This window comes from Carcharodon carcharias, chromosome 21, assembly GCF_017639515.1.
Source record: "Carcharodon carcharias isolate sCarCar2 chromosome 21, sCarCar2.pri, whole genome shotgun sequence".
NCBI classification, from domain to species: Eukaryota; Metazoa; Chordata; class Chondrichthyes; order Lamniformes; family Lamnidae; genus Carcharodon; species Carcharodon carcharias.
This window is the reverse complement of record NC_054487.1, coordinates 80439455-80451191: the sequence shown is the minus strand read 5'-3', so window position 1 is coordinate 80451191 and position 11737 is coordinate 80439455.

The following is an 11737-nucleotide window of genomic DNA, read 5'->3' as shown; positions in this document are numbered from 1 at the left end:
ACCATGGGCCCTATGAAGCAATGGGCAGATGAGGAATTGTGGGAACTTTTTAAACTGGTCATTTTTTACATGCATAAGTGAAAGAGTTGATGGGGAGTTTTAACATCAGGAGGATGTACAATGGGAGTACTGGTCCATTCTAATGGCTGGACCTCGTATCAATGAGGCCATCAAGATGCCTGGCTGAAAACTGGCATCTGGATGCAGCTTTCCGGGTCCAGGCTGATACAATACTAGGATAGCCCAGGATGGCCAAAGATTACTTTTGTGGGAACCAGAGAAGCTTTCTTGCTCCACTCCTCGCTCCAAGGGAATAATTTTCAGTGTACATTTTCAGCTTGTTCAAATTTATCAGCAGGGAACTATTTTGAGAGTAGTCTATACATGCCCTTAATTGGTAATTGGCACCCTCTATATGTTAGAGAACACAACTTGCATTTATAAAGGGCCTACTTCATGAAACATGCAATCAATTTGACTGACCAGTGATCGTTCCTTGTAGAAGTGTCAGTGGATAGAGCCTCAGCTTTAAAAGGGCTATTCCCGTCTGACTGCTGTGAACTTTGGCTAGTTAAAATCGATTCCCATCACTGTGAAACGATCCCAATGTGTAAACCATAAGCCTCAAACATGGCTCCATGGATTGTCAATTAGATTCATTATCCAGTGAGGGACTGACTCATGCTGGCCAGAAAACGCTCAGACCATGCTGCGTTAGTTTATCGCAAGCTTTGGGCATCATTGTTGGGTGATGCGAGAACTGGCCTTGAGTGAGAGAGAGGATAACTGGCCATAGGTCATGCTCTCAGTGACCTTTGCTGGGCATGAACATCCATGGTTACCCAGTGAAGAATTCATGAACCCACACGGTTTAGACTACAGATTACTGCATGGGCTACAGCTTATGATTTATGTCTCCTTTATGTCAGTAACTTGCGAGTGCAGTTGTTTAAATTAAAAAAATTACCACAACTCCTATTGTATGAGACTGACAATTACAGTGATGCATACGGGCCTGCATGGCCAGCTAACACTCTGTCACATGTGCGTTTCCATAGATACCATAGGATGACTGTTGCCGGTAGAACACCAGGAGTGGATACCATTGGTGGGGAAGGGAGAAGGAAAATTAATGTGGAAAAGTATTCCGGGAAAGAACCAGAAAGGAAACAATGAGCAACTCCAAATTACATTGGATCTCAGCGTTAATTAATTGCCTCATGCCTGGATTGTCAACCAGACAGTGGTAATGGAAAAGAAGTATGCTGTAAACAGAAACTTGTGGTAAATGAAATCCTTTGTAGTTGGAAAAATTTACTTGTTTACTGGTACAAATACATCACTGTAATTGTCAGTCTCATACAATAGGAGTTGTGGTAAATTTTTTTAATTTAAACAACTGCACTTGCAAGTTACTGACATAAAGAAGGAGACATAAATTGTAAGCTGTAGCCCATGCAGTAATCTGTAGTCCATGCAGTATGGGTTCATGAACTACATGGACCGGTGGTGCAAATAACACTGGGCAGTTATATATAGCTTCCAGAACTCTGCAATGGTCTTGTCAGTGTGTAAGGCATATGTGGATGGTGGGATAATAAAGCTTGCACATTACAGGCGACGTTGTTAGTTTTCTGCTTTTAATTATTCGGACGTCTTTCTATCAAATCTTGGAATCATCAAATTAGAAATGAAACCAAGTTATTTTGCCAAGCAATTTACATTCTTAAAAAAAAGCAATTCTGTATTAAGGAGCATGCCGAATTCAACCTACATGTTCACTGAGCTGTTAAACCAAAACCGTGCCAACAAGCCTGTTTCATTAAAAGAATATGACATCTGGATAATAAACTTAAATTTTATGCAGAACGGGCTGCCATTGCATTTGCCCAGAAACAGTCAGGATTATCTCAATACTCTGGGTGCAAATGGGTATTGTGAAATGCCAATCAAGCTGAAGATTACATGACCCTAGAGGCTTATGACTGGCCCTGATATGCAGTGACTTTTATCAGACTTGATCCTCGGCCTAAATGAACGCTGCAGAACAAATTGTTGTTCATATATGTATGTTTGTACCCCTAATGGTCCGCGAGAACGTGGTGGTGAGCCACCTTCTTGAGCCACTGTAATCCATGTGATATAGGTACGCCCACCCACAATGGTGGGCACGCCTTTAATGATATAATTGTGGAAGATGGACTGAAAATTAATTGTGCAAAAACTGAGACAGTGCAGTCCAAGTCTATATCTGGTCATTGATGGCATTGTGGGAGCTTCCTGTGCACAAGCTGGAGATTGTGAGAACTGCTACAGAAATGTGAGTCTTTCTTTCTTTGATCTTTTGTTACAAGTGAGAATAAGAGATTGTGTTATGTATTTGTGTTTACTTTGTGTGTATTATTTATAAGTGTCTACTGGAATCTTGTGTGCCCAGCAACCAAGACAGAGGGGTTTTAGCTTAAATCCCTGCACAAGATAATGAATTTTTTTGCTCAAATCAACAGTTCACAGCATCTATAAAGTGCCATCTACAAGATGCACTGAAGCAACTCACCAAGGTTATTTTGATGGCACCTTCCAAATCCATGAAGTCTACCATCTCAAAGGACAAGGGCAGCAGATGCATGGGAATGCCACCACCTGCACCACACATCATCCTGACTTGGAACTATATCCTTCACTGTCACTGGGTGAAAATCCTGGAACTCCTTCCCGAACAGCATTGCGGGTGGGCGTACCTACATCACATGGATTACACTGGCTCAAGAAGGTGGCTCACCACCACCTTCTCAAGGACCATTAGGGATACAAACATATGAAATAGGAGCAGGAGTAGACCATTTGGCCCCTCGAGCCTGCTCTGCCATTCAATAAGATTGTGGATGATCTGTATGTGTTTCAAATTCCACATTCCCATCTACCCCTGATAACCTTTGATTCCCATGCCTAACAAAAATGTATCTACCTCTGCCTAAAAAATATTTAATGACCCAACCTCTACTGCCTTCTGAGGCAGAGTTCCAAAGCTGCACAACCTTCAGAGAGAAAAGATTTCTCCTCATCTCTGTTCTAAAAAAGGTGACTCCTAATTTTAAAACAGTGTCCCCTAGTTTTAGACTTACTCACAAGAGGAAACATCATTTCCATGTCCAACTTGTCAATACCATTCAGGACCTTATATACTTCAATCAAGTCACCCCTCACTCTTCTAATCTCCAATGGAAACAAGCCCAGCCTGCCCAACCTTTCCTCATAAGACAACCCGCTCATTGCAACCTAGTAAACCTCTGCCAAGCCACCTCCAACACATTTATATCGGTCCTTAAATAATGAGACCAAAACTGCACAGAGCTTTTGAGATGTGGTCTCACAAATGCCCTGTATAACGAAACATAACGTCCTTACTTTTATGTTCAATTCCTCTCGTAATAAAGGTTAACATTCCATTGGCCCTCTTAATTACTTGCTGTACCTGCATACTAACTTTTTGTGACTCATGCACTAGAACACCTCTGCACCTCAGAATTTCTCTGCTCTTGTATTCTTCTTGCCAAAGTGAACAACTTCACATTTTCCCACATTATCCTCCATTTGCCAGATTTTTGCCCACTTCCTCAACCTATCTATATCCATCTGCAACCTCCTTATGTCCTCTTCACAACACACTTTCCTACCTATCTTTGTGCCATCTGCAAATTTAGCTACCATGTCTTAGTTCCCCTCATCTAAGTCATTGATATAAATTGTAAAAATTTGAGACCCAGCACAGACCCCTGCGTGACTCCATTCATCACATCCTGCCAATTGAGAAAAGACTCATTTATGCACACTCTGTGTTTTCTGCCAGCCAGCCAATCTTCTATTCCCCTGCACCATGAACTTTTATTTTCTGCAATAACCTTTGAGGTGGCACCTTATCAAATGCCTTCTGGAAACCTAAGCACAGTATGTTTACAGGCTCCACTTTATCCACAGAACATGTTACTTCTTCAAAGAACTTCAATAAATTGGTTAAACATAATTTCCCTTTTGCAAAATCATGCTGACTCTTCCTGATTACCTTGAGTTTTTTTAAGGACCCAACTATAATCTCCTTCATGACTGATTCTAATGCCTTCCCCATGACAGCCATCAAGCTATAGTTTCCTGATTTCTGCCTCCCTCCCTTCTTGAATACAGGGGTTATATTTGCTATTTTCCAGTCTGATGGAACCTTTTCAGAATCCAGCGAATTTTGGGAAAATTAACACTAACACATCAGCTACTTTATTAGCCACCCCTTTTAAGACGCTGGGATGATGTCCATCAGGACCCGAAGGCTTGTCAGCTCGCAGCTCCATCAGTTTGCTCAGTAAGGCTTTCCTAGTGATTGTAATTTCACCAAGTCCCCCTTTCCCTTCCACCTCCTGATTTACAGCAATCACTGGAATGTTTTTTGTATCCTCTATAGTGAAGACAGAAGCAAAATATTTATTCATTTCATCCTCCATTCCCTTATTATCTACTATTAACTCCCCACTGTCACTCCCTAAAGGACCAACATTCTACTTAATCTTTTCCTGTTTAAATACCTGTAGAAGCTCTTGCCATCCGTTTTTACATTTCTAGCTAGCTTCCTCTCATACTCTAATTTCTTTCTCCTGAGTAACCTTCTAGTCATTCTCTGCCATTCTTTATATTCTGTCCAATCATCTGACCTGCTACTCATCTTTGCGCAGTTATATGCTTTTTCCTTAAGTTTGATGCTTTCCTTAACTTCTTTAGTTAACTACAGATGGTTAGAATTTTTCAAACTTTCAAACTAGATGTAAAATTCAATCATATTATGGTCTTTGCAACCTCGGGCTGCCTTTACTCAGGGTCATTAATTAATCCTGTCACATTCCAAATACCACGTCAAATATAACCTGTTCTCTGGTTGGTTCCAGAATGTGTTGCTCTAGGAACTATCTCAAAAGCATTCCATGAACTCCTCATCCAGGCTACTACTACTACCAATCTGATTTTTCCAGTTTATATGTAGATTATAACCACCTATGATTATTGCCATCCCTTTATCACAAGCACCCAATATTTCTTCTTGTATACTTTGTTCTACATTGTTAGGGGCCCTGTAGACCACTCCCACCAATGACTTCTTTCCCCTACTATTCCTCATCTCCACCTAGGCTGATTCTACATCCTGATCTCCTGAACCAAGGTCATCTCCAACTATTTTACCAATGCCATTCTTGATCAACAGTGCTATCTCCCTACCTTTACCTAGTTTCCTATTCTTCTTGAATATCATAAATCGCTCACTATTTAGGGTCCAATCATTGCCATTCTGCAGCCACGTCTCTGTAATGGTTATCAGGTCATATTTATTTACTTCAATGTGCACTATCAATTCATTTACTTTGTTATGAATGCTATGCATTTTCAGATACAGAGCCTCTAGTTTTGCACTTTTGTTTTCTTTGTAACATCTAGCCTTAACTGTTGGTGTATTCTTAGGTTTTATCTCTTTGTCTATTCCTGCCACTCCCTGACTCTCATTTCCCATATTACTATTTTGCTCTCCTGTCTTGACTCTACCCCTTGATTTTTTACCTCTACCCAAGCTTGATTCTTCACCCCCCCTTGTTTAGTTTAAAGCCCTCTCTTCTTGCCTAGTTATGCAGCTCGTTAAAACACTGGTCCCAGCACAGTTCAGCTCTAGACTGTCCCAGCAGTACAGCCCCACTTTCCTCAGTGAAAGTGAACCCACTTCTCCCACATCAGTCTTTGAGGCACACATTCATTTCCCTAATCTTACCTGCCCCTAGCCAATTTGCACATGGCTCAGGTAATAACACAGAGATTGTTATCTTTGAGGTTCTGCTTCTTAATTTGGTGCCAAGCTCCTCATACTGACTATGCAGAATATCCCTTCTCATCTTGCCTATGTCATTGGTAGCTACATGGACCAAAACAACTGGATCCTTCCCCTCCCACTGTAAGTTGCTCTCCAGCCCTGAGCAAATGACCTGAATCCTGGCACTGGGCAGATAACACAGCCATCTGGACTCTCATTCTTTGCTGCAGAGAACAGTGTCAATCCCCTCACTATACTGTCCCCCACTAACACTCCTTTTTTGCTCCTCCCACTTGAATGGCTTCCTGTACCATGGTGCCATGGTCAGTTTGTTCATCCATCCTGCAGCCCTCACTCTCACCCAAACAAACCGAGAGAACATCAAACCTGTTGGACAATTGTAGAGGTTGACAATCCTGCAATCCTGCCCCTGGGTCCCCTTACCTGCCTCAGCTGCAGTCCCTGACTACCTTGAAATCAGAAGACCCTATCCTAAAGGTGTGACCACCTTCTGGTATAAAGCCTCCAAGTAATTTTCACCCTCCCTGATGTGTTGCAGTGTCTGCAGCTCAACCTCCAGCTCAATGAATCTGAGCTGAAGCTCCTCAAGTCACAAACGCTTACTGCAGACGTGTCTGCCCTGGATCACACTGGCACCCAGGAGCTCCCACATGCTGCAGTTGTGACACAACACCTGTCCTGCCATCATTATTTGTTTTAATTAACCACTTAGTTCTTTTATTCAATTATTTATTTTATTTTATGTATTCTATTAATCTTACCACAAATTCCTGTGCTATTTTAAACCTTAGGAACAGAATAGATCTTAACCACTCAATAGATACTTACCAGATACTCACCAAACAGTTCACTTCTTCTGATGTAGCAGAGCAAGATCCAGTTCCTACAAGGTGAAAAAGTTATTAAAAGCAAAGGGGGACCTCCCTCCCCTCCTCACTGAACCCCCTCAACTCACCAACCCCCAGCACTCCGTTGAGTCGCACTCCAGTGAGCAACAACGATGGCATTTCCAGCAATGCACACATCCCATGAAAGAATAAAAATGCATCTGTAAATAAATAGTAAGCAATTTTGTCAGAGAGTATTATATTCTGTCTGAAGCAAGAGCTCTGGGTAGGATTGTAAAAAAATCTGTTAAGAGAATGTTCACAAGACCATTCTTTATACAGCCAAATACAGGGAAGTAATAGCCTGAATAAAGCATTATGCAGCAAATACCTTAAAGGGGAAGTGAAACTGGATGGAAAAGTAGGTATGACTGGCAAAGACATAAAAATAAGGACATTTGGCCCTGCAGGGATCTAAATTCCATATAAACTTGTGCAGGTCATATTTCTATATTTCGTAATGAAGTTAACTCTACTTGTATTTCCACAAGCTAAATTGCTTGTCTCCCTTCGAATTTTTACGCATCTTAAAACCTAAACCTAACAAGATTAAATGGGGTTATCAAGGTCACAAATCCTGGACTTCAGCTGAGGAGCTGAACTACCTAAAGGGAGTACATTCCGGAAGAAAGTCTACAGATGATTCTCTGAGCTGTATAGCCTGCCTGGGGTAAGGTGGGTCAGTGAACTTACCAGTATCCTGTTCCAGTGTGGTATATTTAGATCAACATCTGTATAAGTTACTTTTAGCATGCTTCTTTAGAAATACAAACGATTTAAAGGATATCATCTTCCTGAAACCCATGCCGTGCAAGTCTCTCAGTTTAAAGCATACATGAATTGATGTTAAGACACTGAATTTATCAATTTTCAGCATCATCATTGTAATATCAGATAGAAATAATTCTCCACTCTCCAAAAAAGAAACAATGAAACACAATGTGATGAAGAAGTACCATTTTAAAACCTTTATACACATAAATATTTGAATGCACGTCAAATAAAGTTTGAAGCTGCCCATGCCCAAACCCTGCTGCACATGTTCCTCAAAGAGCTTTGGTTACATTGGGGTTGGACCTCTGTATATTAATTCTGCTAACATTGAGTGTTGTAAGGGAGACTGATGGATCCCCTTGATTGCATATGGGTGGTGTGGTTCAGAAATTAAGGGATCTAATCATTCTGGATGTGTTAATCACCTACATTACCCGGGTTTGATCAAAGATCGCCAACACGGTTTCATAAGTTAGAAGTCACCGTAGACAAACCTGATCCAGTTTTTTGAGGATATCACTAGGGTGGTGGCTCTGGAAGGTCAAGCATCTACTTGGTTTTCTGAAAGGCTTTTGCTAAGCTTCTTCATGACAGGTTGCACACTAAAGTGAAACATAATGGGGTGAAGGGAGAAAGAGCAAGGTGATTTAGAAATTAGCCAAAAGACCAGAATTGAAATGGTGACTTTAAGCAGGGCAGCGTTCCATTAGGGTCCTGTCACTGGTGGGTTTAGTGCTGGGTCTTCTATCAGTCATCAGGGTTCTCTGTTGGGTTCGCTGCTGTTAAATATACCAATTAATGATTTTGTACAGGATATAAATACAGATGGTAATTGCAGTTGATGCTAAATTGTGAGGTAGCTGAATCTTACAAAGAAGGAAAATTAATCACCACTTATAGTCAAAGATTTATGCAGCACAGAAACAGGCCCTTTGGCCCATCATGTCCATGCTGGCCATCAAGTGCCTATCTATTCTAATCCCATTTTCCAACACTTGGCCCGTAGTCCTGTATGCTATGGTGTTTCAAGAGCTCATCTAAACACTTCTTAAATGTTATGAGGGTTCCTGCCTCTACCACCCCTTCAGCAATTTGTTCCAGGTTCCAACCACACTCTGGGTGAAAAGATTTTCCTCAAATCCCCTCTAAACCTTCTGCCCCTTACCTTAAATCTATGCCCCCTGGTTATTGACACCTCTGCTAAGGGGAAAAGTTTCTTCCTATCTACCCTATCTATGCCCCTCATAATTTTATATATCTCTATCAACCTCCCCTCAGCCTTCTCTGCTCTGAGGAAAACAACCCTAGCCTATCCAGTCTCTCTTCATAGCTGAAACGCTCCAGCCCAGGCAACATCCTGGTGAGTCTCCTCTGCACCCTCTCCAATGCAATCACATCCTTCCTTTAGTGTGGCAACCAGAACTGCACACAGTACTCCAGCTGTGGCCTAACTATCGTTTTATACAACTCCAACATAACCTCCCTGCTCTTATATTCTATGTCATGACTAATAAAGGCAAGTATCCCATATTCCTTCTTAACTACCTTATCTACCTGTGCTGCTGCCTTCAGGGATCAATGGACATGTACACCAAGGTCCCTCTGATCCTCTGTACTTCCTAGGGTCCGACCATTCAATGTGTGAAAGACCCTTGCTGTGTTAGTCTTCCCAAAATGCATCACCTCAGATTTCTCAGGATTAAATTCCATTTAATCCTGCCCATTGCTCTGCCCATTTTACCAGTCCATCTATATCATCCTGTAAGCTAAGGCTTTCCTCCTCACTCTGTGTGGCACCACCAATTTTTGTGTCATTTGCGAACTTACTGATCATACCTCCTATATTCAAGTCTAAATCATTAACGTTCACCACAAACAGCAAGGGTCCCAGCACCGATCCCTGTGGTACGCCACTCGTCACAGGCTTCCAATCACAAAAACAACCTTCGACCATCACCCTCTGACTCCTGCCACTTACTTTGGATTGACGGGGAAAGTGGGTCCAAAATTGGCAAATTCTGTTCATTGTACATAACTGTGCAGTTATGCACACAGGTACACAAAATTCAGAGTGTAATGTGAGTGGGTATATATTGAAGGTGACCAGGAGGGGGACAGGCTTGCCAGTGGTCGGTATGCTCCCCAAAAAGTTCAAGTGCAGTATCAGGAGGCTATTGCTGAAGTGAAGAGGGGTTTAGGTTGAATTGCACAGTTATTCAGTATAAAAACAAAGGCCACAATAAGGATTTTGCTTTGACCTCATTTGGAGCGTTGTGCATCATTTTTACTCCCTAATACAAGAAGTTTATTGTGACTTTAAAGCCAGGCAACAAGGATGATCCCGAACCTGAGATAGATTATTGTTCATAGGCTTGAATTTGCTTAAGGGGCTTAGAATGGGATCTGATGAAGTATTTAAAATTATTAAGGGCATCAATAGAAGTAGACTGTTTGACATCAATGGGGCCAGGTAGAGTGAGAAACCTCCCGTTTAAAGTGAGAATGCTAGGAATGAGTTTTAAAAGGTTTATTTTTCTGAGGGTGGTTAATCTATGGTGGTAATGAGGACTGACTCTTTCAAGAAAGTGTTGGAGACATTTTTCAAAAATTACATGTACACAGCACAACAGCGATGAGATTCCAGGCGATAGCTAATGGTTTAAATGCTCTTGTGACGTTGCTGATGATCTTTTGAGGGTTTGCTTGGGTTTTTTTGATAGAGAGCTCCTGATGTGGCTACATGCCTCAGTGTTTTTTGACTCTCTTAGTAGCAGTTGTAGGGGTGGGGTGCAGAATTGATGGAATTGCAAGGCTAAGGTACATGGAATGAGTCCTTGCCGTAAATGCAACAAGATCATATGGGTTTGATACTCATCCTAAATGCTTGATAAGATGTAGCTTAGCCATGTGGCACTGCATAGTTCTGCCAACGTTTGATGGCAAGAGCTAAGTTGGTGATGACACACTCAGGCTGGGATTTTCTGGGCCCACCCAGCCCCCGCGGTGGGTCCTGCCATGGGAGGGGAGGGGGGGTGGTGGGGGTTGGGTTGCGGGGGTGAGGGGGGGGAGGTGGGGTGGGGGAGGAAAGTTCCGGCCTCAGTGTCAACATGTTTAAACTGGAAAACTGCATAAAGGGTATGGTTTCCCTTTGTTCAACTCAGGTTAGGGCTGGATGGTGGATTGGGAGACTATCTCAAACCAGGACAATGCGCAACAACAATTTTCACTTATATAGCACTTATATGTCATAAAATGTCCAAAAGTGCTTCGTGGAAGCAAAACCAAACAAAATTTTGCATTGAGCCAAATAAGGAGATATACATTTCTTTCATGGGATGTGGGTATCTGTGGCAGGGCCAGCAATTGTTGTCCATCCCTAATTGCCCTTGAACTGAGTGGCTTGCTCATCCATTTCAGAGGGGCAGTTAAGAGTCAGCCACATTGCTTTGGGTCTGGAGTCACATGTAGGCCAGACCAGGTAAGGATGGCAGATTTCCATTCCAGAAAGGCATTGGTGAACCAGATGGGTTTTTACAATAGTTGGTGATAGCTGTCAGGCCACCATTACAGAGGTTAGCTTTATTTACAGTTTTATTAATTGAATTTAAATTCCACCAGATACTGCAGTGAGATTGGAACCCCCATGTACCTAAAGCATTAACCTGGGCCTCTGGATTACTAGTCCAGTGACATTACTGTTTCAAATGCTGGTTGTGTGGCCTAGTTTATCAAGAGAGACTGGAGTCTGACTCAGGTAGCTACTTCAAACTGACTTCTTAACTCTATATATAAGATAGGCTGCAGAGTAAGTATATTTCGCATGAGTACAGACTGTTCTATCCTCTGTCCTGAAAATCTAGCACATGACTGCTGATGCCACAGTTACATCATGATAATTTATTACCATAACTATTCCATTAACCCATTGTACTACAGGTACGATTACCACTACACCACCATCTCCTGCTAAAAGGTCACCCTCTAAAATGATCAAAAACTTGGTCAAAGATGGTAGACTTTGAAAGGAGTGAGAGAGGTGGAAACATTTAAGGAGGAAATTCCAGAGTTTAGGGCCCAGGCAGCTGAAAGCATGGCCGCCAATGTTGGAGTGATTAAAATTGGGAATTAAAGAGACCAGAATTAAAGGAGTGCAGATATCTCAGAGAGCTGTACAGCTGAAGGAGGCTATAAAGCTAAGGAGGGGAGACTTAAGCCA